The sequence below is a fragment of the Pteropus vampyrus genome, unplaced genomic scaffold (genome assembly GCF_000151845.1).
Source record: "Pteropus vampyrus isolate Shadow unplaced genomic scaffold, Pvam_2.0 Scaffold11, whole genome shotgun sequence".
NCBI lineage: Eukaryota > Metazoa > Chordata > Mammalia > Chiroptera > Pteropodidae > Pteropus > Pteropus vampyrus.
The window spans coordinates 6,303,867-6,317,115 of NW_011888792.1; the positions used below are offsets into that span (position 1 = coordinate 6,303,867).

General features: G+C 35.8%; 1 protein-coding gene across 1 annotated transcript in view; it reads left to right on the forward strand.

The window, feature by feature from the left end:
* Positions 1-13,249, forward strand: part of LOC111731501 — a 404,500-nt gene that overhangs the window by 229,407 nt on the left and 161,844 nt on the right. The gene's annotated exons all lie outside the window — the stretch shown is intronic.

Below are 13,249 nucleotides of genomic sequence, written 5' to 3' on the forward strand. Positions count from 1 at the left end.
AAATTCTTAAGAATACACTACAAACATAGATATTATGGTTCCAGAATATAAATTGGTAAAAGAAGAATGGTGTTTGTCTGAATGGTTTGTAGTTCAACTAGACAAATGCTAGTTGTGGCTTAGATTACACTGTTTAGTATCTCTGCTGATTAATTGAAATTAATACTACTTAGCTTCAATAACAGGAAGAAATGAATTTTCATAAAATGAAATAGTCGTGGGTGTACTTCACCCTAAATATCTATAGATGGTGCCAATATGACATTTTAAATCCCCTAGAAGTTACCTAAAAGTCAAAGGAACATACTTAAATTTATCTGCACTGGTCTGAAAAACTCAGGCTATAATGAACTAAATATGATTTTAGTTCTTTATCACTGAGCCACACTCAATTATTCATTTAGATTTCATGAGCTTCAGTCATCTTCTGTATTAAGCACCCAGAAGTGGATTCTTGCAGGCTTGGCAAGAATTCCCAAAACTAGCAACCTATGCCCCCAGAATTAATTAATCATACCTTTACTAATTTATTATCATTCCCTGCACACAGATCAAAGTAAAAAATAATGAATTCTATTTATACACAGCTGAATAAGAATATCTAAATGCTAAAGAAACTTTAAAAATTAGCTATACATTATTTTTCTTGATAAAGATACTGAATCCCAAGGAGGTTATAATGTTCCCATCATCTGTCAGCTGCTTTACAATAGAAACAAAATTAGAACTCAAAACTTCTGTCTGTGCAGCATCTTAAGTAGTCCTATTTGAGACTCTCTCTCCTTCCTCAACCCCCTACCCCTCAGAGACTCTTAGAAAGCTTTTTAAATTTTACTTTAAAAACATCAAAGCTGAAACTTCTGGACTGGGACAGTCCTAGTCAATACTTTAAGTGTTCCTCAAGTTGGTTTATTAAAAAGTAGAAAGCTAATCTGTTCCCAAATGATTTAAACAATTATTTTCTTAAAAGAGGAAATATTTCTTAATTCCATGATGGTATTGTAGAGGATCTTACTCTGTTCTTTGTTAACCTAGATAAAATTAATATAATGAGAGAAAGAATGACCACACAGCAACATAATATATATTAGAATCTTGCTTTAAAAGTGTTGTTTCCAAGTATACAGAATAGCTCAAATGTTATTAAATAATCTGGATTAAACAATCTGTTAGATGACACCTCAATCTCCATAATTAGAGCACATGGTATAAAAACAAAAGACCATCATGTATGTTGAGTCATAACCTCCTTGGGAGCTTTCCAAGTGTAATCTGAAACCAGCCCCATACATGGAGGGCAAGGAGAGATTGAAGAAAGAGGCAGACCACTCCAGATTGGTGGCAGGTTTAATAAACAAGGAAACTTACTTATATGAGTCTTATCTTGGGTGGCCACAAATATGAGTAGTTTTCCACACCTACCCACTAAATCTTAAAAGTTTATATAGAAGCCTTAACAGAGTCATTCGTATACATAGGAGACCTTAACGGGGTTCAATTATGTACCCAGTCCAGATGGTCTCATTATGACATCTGGAGACTATCTATCTAAAGACCGTGTCCTTGGGCAGCTTCTAGCACAGGAAAGGTGAGCAGAGTGCACATTCCAACCACCAGGGAGAGAATGGGGAGCCTCCAATAGCCTGGGGCCAGCTCGCAAGTCAAACAGGTGGGTCACTCTTCTTGGTGACCTCCCTCAGCAATGTATTCTATACACAAATTTCTAATCTTTCATCTGCTGTGACATAGTCTCACACAGACAAAAGACTCAAATATTGATTCTTGTAGCAATATAACTTCATGCTGTTATTACTCAGTCTCTGCTGAATGTAGCTTAGAATTAGTTTTCCCTCTCATAAATTTAATAATTTTTAGCTATGGTCTGCAGCTTTGAGGACCTAATCCTACATTATTTTATTGAAATTTTTCGTCTACTTCCCCCACCCCAATCATATAAACAGTTCCTTTACACATGTAGAGAGGGAAAGGAAGAAAAAGAGAAACCCCCCTTCTATTAGAGGAATAAAATAAAATAGAATGTTATCAATTTCTAATACCTATTAAAGGAAGATGATATTTGTAGTTTTCAAAATATTTCCTAAAAGAGTTCCGTTCCAAATTGATCAGTCTAACTGATTCTTAGATATTTTCAGAGTGTGATCAAAACATCCCTTATGTAACCCTTATTTGATGTTGTAACTTACCTAAGTAAATATTAATGATAAAAACAAAATGCAGTTACCTTTGGGCAGTGTATCTTATACATTTTGCCAAAAAAAAAAAAATCTTTATAAGCTTGAAACTTGAATTACTTTGATGGTGATTTGTTTTATGGATTTAATAACAGGCAGTAGATCAAAGTCATGAAAACAATTTTCAGCATAAATAGTTTTTATCCAGGAAACTGGACAGTTTCACTTGAAAGAAAAATGATTTGTCCACTTAACTAGTAGTCCATTTTGCACTCATCTTCTTATTAGAGGAAATGGTTATAGCAGCTTTCATTTTAAGCCCTCTCAGATTTCTTTTTACTATATAAGCAAACAGAAAACAGAAAACTTCAGTAGTAAAGATAATGGTTTGCCATAAACCCTAGAAATGAGGAAATTGAGCAAAGCTTGTCATCTATGTTGCAAGCCCCCTTGATGTAGTATAGCCCCTTATTAGCTGTAATGTTTGGGTCTAACATTACAGAGAATGAAACTGAAATCCTATCCTGATTTCTTCAGATGGGATTACTAGACATTTTGTTAATGAGTGCTGTATGTAGGCCATTTTGGAAACATTTAGTATGTACTAAAAGGAGTCCTTAAATAAAATATAGATTCTTTATACGGAAGTTAAATTATTTTGTTCTACTTTGACTATGAATAACAAGCAAATGCTTTTAATGAAAATATCGTTGATATGAGGGCAGTGAAAAAGCATTCTTCTTTTGTTTCAGTCATCTATTATGAATAGATGTGTGGTCACAGAAATAGTTTAGGAAAGTGAACTGCCGTTCAGACAGCAATAGAGAGTAATTGACCCTTATGGTCTATGGAACAGCAGTGGTATGTGCTGCAGCCACTTTCTATCTCTGTTTTAAAACCTCATTACATTTTCTGGTAAGAGATACAAATACTTTTTTTTTTTCCTAGCTGAAAAAAGCTGGTCAAAATTAGATTGTATAAATTGTAAACTGCCAAGGGACTGTTAGGTAACTATTTTATTTAAATCTCCAGTAGTTTCAGTTTTACTCTTGCTAAATTTTAGCAAATGATGTATATTTTAGAAAAACGAGATACTGCGAAGTTGGGAGAAAGTATTTTGGAACAGTAGTATGGCACTACTATGTGCTATAATAATTTTTTTTTCCCCTTTAAAAAATAAGAAATGTATAGAATTCAGAACACTATTTCTTAAACTTTAGTGAATATAAGAATCATCTGGGATGTTTGTTTTTTAAAATTTTAAATTCCTGACCACCCCGTATACCATCAGATGCAATGAGTCAAAGTCTTGGAGGCCAGGATGTAATTTTGGTACAGATGGTCCAATATGACTTTTTAAATTCTAATCCCTAACCTTTCTACTGTCAAGACAGCTACAGAGATGCTAATGTAATGCTCTTTAGCAGCCTGGTCCAGTGGTTCCATGATCTTCGTCCTTTATCAGATGTACCAAGGACACTTGGAGTCTGCAACCAGACAAACTAAGTCAAATTATGCAGGGATGAATCTGATACACCCACAGGCCTATGTATCTCTGAGTTAGAACAGACTGCTGAGAATTGAGAAGAATAACAAAGATTTTTGATGTTATGTTCTCCTGAAATACTGAGTGTGAAATCTCAGAAATAACTACCAGTAACATAGGGGTAAAAAATGTTCTATCGTATGAAGATAAGACTAAAGATAGGCAAATAAGAACTGATATCACGTAAAAGTCAAAGTGCTACTAAAATAAACCTAAGGGGTTTTGTTTCTTCAAAAGATGAAAGGTATCATTTCTTATTTGTATTGACTAAATGCACATAGAGTCAAGTGACTTAAGCATATTGCTCAGTACATTGGTATAAAGTATATTAATCTGTATAACCAGCTCTCAGACCAAATAAATAAATTTTAAACCCATTTCCCATTTAGAAAAAAAAAAGTGCAGCTTTCTGCCAGCATTAATTTAATTTTACATAAAACATGTTTTTTGAGGCTGAAGCAAATCTGACTGGTTTTCAATGTGAAAATAAAATATAAAAACTCTTCTTGGAGTTATTTCTAAACAGAACTTGTCTCTAATCCTAATGTAACAGAAATGTATAAGACGATCGGTATTTAATAAATTTTATTCTTGTGGTAAATTTCAAAGCACAGAACACCACAAAGCAGAATATCTAGGATTTGACCTTTTCAGTGATCAAGAATTACTGTATTTTGTAAATGGAAATACCACGACTAAAAACAGAATGTTATAAATAGAATGATGTCATTTGTTTCCAATGATTATCGATATACTAGAGCGATGCAAAAATAATAAAAGCAGAATATTTCGTGGCAAACTTTGCGGTTATGGTTAGGACGGTAATCCGCCCGTTACCTCAGGGTAAACGCTGCAGCTGCAAGTGCTACTGGCGAGTATTCTCAGAGAAAACAGGAAATGAGTTAAAAGAATAAATTAATTTTTCTGGTTTTCATACTTTATGTACACAGATCATACAATATGCATTCTTTTACAAGCTTCTTTCATTTGCTATTATGTTTATGAAATTTATCTATATTATTTGCTAAAGATGTAGCTAACTCATTCATATTTCTATTTAGTTATCACTCTGTCTATTCACCTATCTATTATTAATTGGCATTTTGGTAACATACAGTTTTTTATTAGTGTAAAGGGTGTGCTGTGAACATTCTAGTGTATACAATTTGAAAAATATATGTGTAATTTTATTAAACCCAGGAATTGAATTACTTGTTGCTAGAATATTCATTTGCATGTTCCAAAGTTGTGCCAATTCACAATTCTACCAGCAGTGTGTGAGAATTCCAGTTTCTCTATGTCTTTACTAACATTTCTTTTTAACTTTTAGCTGGTACCTATGAAATTTTATTATATTATATATGAGATTAATTTACCTTTATCTTATTACTAGTGAATTTAAGCATCTGTAAGATTACTGGCCATTCAGATATCTTTATCCACAATGTCTCTTTGAACCTTGCCAATTTTTTATTGGGTCATCTGCCTTTTTCTTACTGATTTATAGGGACTCTTTATGTAATCTTGACAGAAGTCTTTTGTCATACATATAGATTCTGAATATTTTCTCCCAATCCATAGCTTTCCTCTTCATTCATGGCATCCTTTGATAAACATAAATTTTCACAGTTAATATAATACAGTTTTTAAATTATTTTCTTTCATGCTTAATACTTTTTATGTCCTATTTAAGATTACTTACTCCAGGGTCACAAGAATTCACTTCTATATTTTGCTCTAAAATTTTTCTTTTTTTATTTTGCATATTTATTTCAGCAACCCACCTAGAATTGAATTTTGTATAGAGAGTAAGGTAGAAGCCAGGGTACTTTTTTCCTCTACTTTTTTACTAGCTAGCTAGTAAACCCAGCACCATTTATTTAAAAGATAAAGCATTCTCTCTCATATATACAGTATTTTTTTTCATAAACCAGGTAAACATATATTTAATGGTTTGTTTCTGAACTCTTTATCCTGTTCTATTTGTAGTTTATCCCTACATAGAAATCATACTGTCTTAGGTATGTACTATAAGTATACTAATAGGTATTTTTTTCATGATTATACTATTAGTGTGTTTAAGGAAATTTATGGTGAATATGAGCATGTGGGGTATGTGTATTAGTGTGCATGTGCACATGTGTTCATTTCACAGAGATTCATAGACTTTATTATTTTAATTATGGGCTACTAATTTAATTATGAACTACCAAGGTACAAGATCATGTAGTTTAAAATATTTTTAAAGGTGTATTTAAGAAGACAGTAACTTTTGAGTATTGGACTTTCATGTACAAATTATGTTGTACTAGATTAATAATAATAATAAGTCTAGCTATAGTTAAGTTTTTCCCAACACAATGTTAATATTCCTTGCAAGGCAGACTTCTTATTTAGTTAATTGATGAAGGATCAGTGATTTGTTCCTCACAACAAATCTAGCTGTAACTCTGCCAAATAAAAACAAGTGGTCACATAATTGATTATACACCTAACCTTGATGGAAAAGATTTTCTTACAACAGTATGTAAAATATTCCACCCCATTAGTGAATCCACATTTTACCAAGTAGTGTGCCAATTCTCATAATAAAATAAGATAAAATTCATGAGATTGGTAGATAAAAAGACATCTGGTTTAAAAGAGCACTCTTTTGTAGGTTGGGGTTTAGAAAATTGAATCAATTTTTTTAATAAATCAAGAAATAAAACTTGCTATCTCTGAAAGTGCCATCTCCGCTTCTTCTCCCTCACTTTTAGTCTCACTAGACTAAAAGTGAGGGAGAAGAAGAGGGACTGAATTAACTGCTTACTATAATTACATTGAGTAAATAAATTGTCAACTGCTCACTTTAATTTGGAGGGTAGACTCAGTTATAGCATACAGTGGCATCAAAAAAGTCAAACGTTTGACATGGTCCGATTCTGTAGGAAACAGACTGAATCAGAGAACTGAGTGCAAGTACTTTTGGGGAAGCAGCACCTCCAATGCAGTTGTAGGCAAAGGGAGCACTTATCCTGTAATTCGAGGTGTCAGTCACTGACATAGGGAGCTCTGAAGCGGAGATGGCACTTTCAGAGATATTCTCAATTTATAGAAGGACCTGGGCCTCTGTACATATATAGAGACCAGTGATTGGATGTGAGATGCACCTAGAAAGAGGATACGATCATGACCAAGGAAGTTCCTTTGCTGAGGGCAATTTAAAAGGAAGCATATTCAACTCAGTCATGAGCTGGAAACACTCCCAGCAGGTAGGGAGATGAATGCCTCATTCCGAGTGGACTCGGGTGGTGAACTATAGCACCCAGTACAGCTCAGCATTGTACATTTTGGATCCACTTCCTTTATATAATGAATTTACTCCAGATACAGCTTCTCCAATATTCTGATTGGTCTCTTTTATTCTGGAAAATTTACAAGAAAAAGGATAGTGGGACAAACTACAGTCCCCATGGCTGCAGTTAGTTTCATGGCTGACTAATAATCATCATTTCCCTTTTATATTGTTAATTCTAGGTTAATCACCTTCAGCAAGTACCTCTGCTGGTCTACATAGCTTACTTAAATGAGATGATTGAGACTTTCAGCCCTGAGGGGTCTGAATTCCTGGAAACTTTGCCCTTCTTAGGTATGGCTGCTGAACATGTCCACTTACTGTCAGAATTTGTCAGGGGACTACCTACAGGTATCCCCCATGAATCACCTGGATCCAAATTATATTATTCCCTGACTTCACTCTGTAGAAACAGCCATACCTCCTTCTGATGGTCAAGCCATTTTCTCTACCAATCTAGTGAAAAAAAAAAAAAAAAAAAGCATAGAGTGACGGGGTAACATCTGCAGCTAAAAGTTTAATGAGACTCTTGCTGTGATTCTCGGTGAAAGCATTCCCTGTCTGTGAACCAAAATCTACAGAACCACATAATCCAGAGTTGCAGTGACAGAAAGGACAAATTTTCCAAGTCGATCACTGAGATGATGGTGAGAGGATCCACTCTTACTTCTAACAATTAACTCCAAGATTCATGTATCCTACCCATCGGGCTCCAAGATTCATGTATCCTATCCATTGTGCTCCAAGATTCATGCACCTTACCCATTGGAGGCATGCGATTATTTATTTAAGTGTACCCTGTATCTAGAAGGATGGCATCTTATCTTTGTAAAGTATCATCTCTAAGCTGATGCATCAACTGTGCCTTCAAAGGGCATTTCTAGGGGTAAAAATGTACAGTGACTGTAAGTAAACATGAGGTTTCTTTTTGGGGAGATATAAATGTTCTAAATTACATTGCGCTTGTGGTTATATAATCTGTAAATATGCTTAAATTCATTGAATTATACACTTAAATGAGTGAATTTAATGATATGTAAATTACATCTCAATACAACTTATTTTTAAGGCAGTTTTATTGCTCTCTATCAGGCCATCAGCTCCTCTATGGCACAGCATGTTGTGGAGCTTGTGAATTCTACTTTTACATGCCTACTACCACACTTTCTTGGCTGTAAAGTACATCCCTTGGCTATTATACTAGATCCCGTGTTTTGGATCAAGCACTCTGTTTACTCTCAGATAGTGATCCTGGCTGAAGCCCTGCACACAGGAGAGACAAACCAGATATGTGTCTGTTTCTGTCAAGTTGATTCTCTCCCCAGGATAGAAAGGGCTTGATGTATTAAGTTGCCACCAAGTGGCAAGTAGAAAGGTGGTGTTACCTCAAGGATTCACCATTGGTCTCTGTTGCTAGCAGGTCGAACATTCAACAATGGCAGGAGCTAGATCAGTCTTGGTGAGTGAGAGGCTACACTGTTGTGCCTATATATGGTCTTCATCCTTGCTGCCATGATTGTTATTAATGTTTTCATTGTGCTAGCACTTGATTGGTCGATGATAGAAGCTGACTGATTCATCTACTTGATTGTTTAGTTCTTTTTCCATGATGGACAGTGGGTGCCAACATTTGATACAAAGATCTTTACAATTTATGCTCATAGGTCTCTTGATCTTTTAGGTCCATCCACATGCTTCTAGCTCAAACCTCATCCAATCTTCTTCTATGTCCATGACCAACAAGCCAAGCCATATCCATCGTCCATGAGTCCATATATATTAATATTTTTATCTCAGGCCTATAGCTTCATCTATTGGGAGGATTTCCCACTCCCCCACTTTTTTCAGGATCAACCTAAGTGGGTTTTTAGTACACTAATAATGCATTACTGGTTTGCATAGCACAATAAGTCAACCCATCATCCCATCATGAACCAAGCTTCACTGTTTTTTTCCTCTATCAGCAGTCGGAAACCCTTTACCCACCACAGCAGCTATGGTATTAATTGAGGGAGAGACATTCGTGGAACAGCAGTGGATTTCATGGAAGCTTGGACCACCTGTTTATATAGCTTATTTGTGTTCTCTTACCCTGCTCATGACTGATCTCAGATGTGCTATTTCTATCTTATGACGAACTTATCTGAGTTAGTGAGTCTGACAGAAGCCAGCTCATGATGGGAAGTTCTTGCTACAAGGCCACTTGATCTCCTATTGTCTGGAGCTCTGTGTCAACTAGGGTCCAGAAACACAATTGAAACTTTTTCTAGAATGCTTAAATAGCATGGCTTTGCTCCAGACACTCTGAGGGTCTATCCTGTAATTATCCCACTGGAGCTAGCCATCAACCTCACAAACTTACACAGCATTTTTTCCAACCACAGATGCCTCTGATACCACAGGATCTGGCAGGTCAAAGCCTCTTGCATCCTGCCTAGACCTGCTACCGAGTCCTTCCGTACTCTAGGCCCCACTCAAATCTGGCCATGTGTATGTCACTCAGTAAAGCCATCAAAACAGTATTCGCAATTGTGAAATACGTTGCCTCCAGATAAATACATGACCTTCTTTTAAAAGTTCCACTGTTATTATAGTTATGTGTACCTGGAGCATATTGACCCAAAAGGGCACTTTCCTTCTATCACTTCCCCTCCAAATTCTAAGCCACTTATAACAAGGAGGCTGAGTTGCAGAAGAGAGAGAGAGATGTGCACATATCCCAGCATGTGCGTGTCTGAGTGTATGACCTATCAAGAATTGTCACTGAATTTGAATTTAGCCTGCATCTTAAAAGCTAAAGGCTAATCCAGTTGAACAACTCATTTTGGAGATGATTAATTAAATCTGAAAAACTTCAAGTGTCTATTCCCAACTCATCCAATTAGCTTGTGGCTAAGCTTAAACAGTGGTTCTTAGATGCCAGGTAACTATCAGAGCTTCTGAAGATTTCATTCTTCTCAGTAATGACACTCCCAAAATAATGCAATGAAAACTTCCTGCTATTCTTGAATTGTTATTTGGCTTTAGAATTACATATTTCTTTGTTCCTTGCAGAAACATACATACCCCCCCACCCCCCGCCAAATTCCCAGCCTATTTTGGTAAATCCTATATTAGTGCTCCCATTTGCCCCTTTTCTAGGTGAGCCCTTTTCAACAACTACCTGCTGAGTTGTCTCCATCAGGTCTCGAATCCCCTCTACAGAAGCAGTGTCTGCCAACTCTCCCCTTTGTCCACCTAAGCCCTCTCCTGATACAGGTACTTTGTATTCACAATGGGCTACACAGCCAGAGCAGTAAGATACATGAAGTGTTCACTGATGTGTTCTTTTTTTTATCAACTGTTTTTTTTTTTTTTTCTTGGTGTCCCTTCACCAATTCGGACAACTAGACAAGAAAGCACCCATTGTTTTAGAATTGTCAGAGAGTAAACTAGAAAATAAAAATATCAAAAATCTTGGTTTTTAAAAGAGAAACTTGAGTTCTCAAGGAGATTCTGGAGGGATGATGACCTGACAAGACTCTTTTTATTTCTGCTACCAGCTCCAAGTTCTCTACTTCTGCCCAGTGATAAAACCTGCTTGGGTTCCTGGGAACCTGGGAGGAGATGAAGCTATAGGGTCTGAGGGACCCCCTAAGGAGAAAATTGGAGCAGTGTTCCCCAGTGTTTCCACCTCCTGATGACTCAGTCAACACTTGAAAAAGAATTTTGAAACCTCAGGGTGAGGATCACAAAGAAACAGATCCATGAAATAGGTAACATCACAGAGATATATGGATGGATTCATTCAGCAGTGGCTGGGCTGAGTCTTTGCTTCTTCTAAGACTGAGTGTATGAGGAGCTCGGGGAACATAGAAGATTCTTCAGCAGACCCCATGCCACTGGCTCAGAGCAGAAGGTTATCTCACCTTTCACTTCACCAATAGGACCCCAGGCTCTTATACTTTGACAATCAAAGAGCCAATAAATTGAGAATGACAATCCAACAAAAAAACTGGCAGGCAGAGTATACTAGAGATTCAAAATAAACAGAACATATGGTCAGGCCATAGTACTGCCAAAGGAGACAGGTGGCAACTTTAACAGAAAAATTATTAGAGCACTTAAGGAGTTCAAGTACAACATCCCTAGAAAAGCTGTCAGCTACAAATTAGGCCTGCTAGAACATAGCCCAGGACTTCACCAAAAGGGTAGGGCACTCAGCAATCCTTTTGCTACATTTTCAAGTCTAAAAAATTTTTTCTAAAGACAAAAAAAAAAAATCTGAATTAGGATGGAAGGAATAAAATAAAGTATGTCAGTAATTATACTAAATATTAATAGATCGAATTGGTCATTAAAATCAGACCATCAGAGAGTATCAAAAACCTAATGTCAGCTATAAGATATATACCCAAAAAAGGCACTTAATACAAAGTTTTTTTAAATGGTTGAAAACCAGAAACTGGATAAATAATTACCAGGTGAATGAAAAGAAAAAGCAGGCATGGTTATGTGAATATCAGATACAGTATCACTCAAACTGTTAAAAAATCTTTTCAGAAATTTAGATATGAGTATGTGTTACTGTTTTTTTCAAGCTTGCTGCAAGAGACCTAAAACGGGCCAATTAAAACATTTTTTACTTGGTTCAGACATTTACTTTAAGAGTGGTGGGGGGGCAGTGAGATTAAAAAAAAAAGTAACAAGGTGAAAATAAAAGAATATCTGCTTGAGGAATATTAGACTCCTGATGGACAGTCAGCTGTGTCAATGAGTAATTAATTTTCAAGAAGGACTCTTAATCCCATTAAAATATGTTAGAAAATTGTGTAAGTAATTTGTCAGGAATGCAAATTTTCTTCCAGAAAGATATTTTGAATTATCTTACATGGGCCACATTTGGTACAAAGATTAAAACCAGTGATCAGGAAAAAAAGAAACATGAGGTAGTCATAACAAATACAATTTGTCTTAAATTTGTATGGACCATAAAACGGAGACTCCAAATATGTTGTTTTAAATAAGAAAATAAATGTATAGTGATCAACTTCAATATTCTCTTTTTGGAACTGAACAAACCTAGTAGAAAACAAAAAGAAGTAATGTCATGAGAAATGTAATAATTCAGCCAATACACTTAATTTAATATAAAAAATGTCTCATCCTTTGAACAAAGAACATACACTTTTTATATATCCACAAAATATGTATAAAACAATCATGTATCTCCATAAAGATGAAAGGCTTTAATTGAAGTATAATACATAAAGATTGGAAAGGGTATTTATCAAACAGAACTATTTTATTCTGTCTTCTATAACTATAATCACTCTAACAGATTAAGATTCCAGAAGCTAGAGAGAAGGAAGAACCTTAGAGAAGAAACAGAAACTTGTGAATTTTACCTGTTTCTGTACTCTGCAAACTGCCATCAGCTAAACTGTAGGGGAGACCAGGCAGGGTGCTAATTAGCAGTGGACGTGGTGGATCCCAGAGAGGAGCTCTCATGCGCCTCACACATTCATCTGGAAATTTGGAATTGACAGCCTTACGGGTGTCATTAATTCCATGTGGCATGAAAGTGAGATTACTGAGACAAGGGCAAGGGGTGTCAGTAACAGAATTAATACCCCTGGACAGCTGGAACCCCCTGTAATCCCAGATATTTGTAGGAGAGGGCCCTGTAACTATGGGAAAGAGTTTGAAAATTGACTGAGAAAGAAAAAATATTAGGCATGTCTGCAGGGATCTCTCTGATGGGAGTAAAAGAATTGCATCCTTTCGAAACAAAGAATGAGAAGTGGACCACTTAGAAATTATCTGTTTTCATGGCATGTGAGAAAATACTACAGAGGAACAGAGTGACTTTTCAAAGGAGCCAACACAGAACTAACACATGGCTGAGAAATGGGTAGCTGATGCTTTACTTATTTTTGTGTAAGACTACCCCCCAGCACAAATACTACCAACAGGGGTAATATCAACTGTAGAGGGAGGGAACGAATAAAAGAGAAACAGTCTAAGTTTCACTTTTTCAACATGATGGATGGAGAAATCAATTGAATTTCACTAAATTTACAAACGTGTATCTAGACTAATTTTTCCTCATCAGGCAGAATGGTATCTCAGAACAAGAAATAAAATAGAAAAAAAATGTTAAGTTCCATTTTACATTTCTGTATTTATGACTTT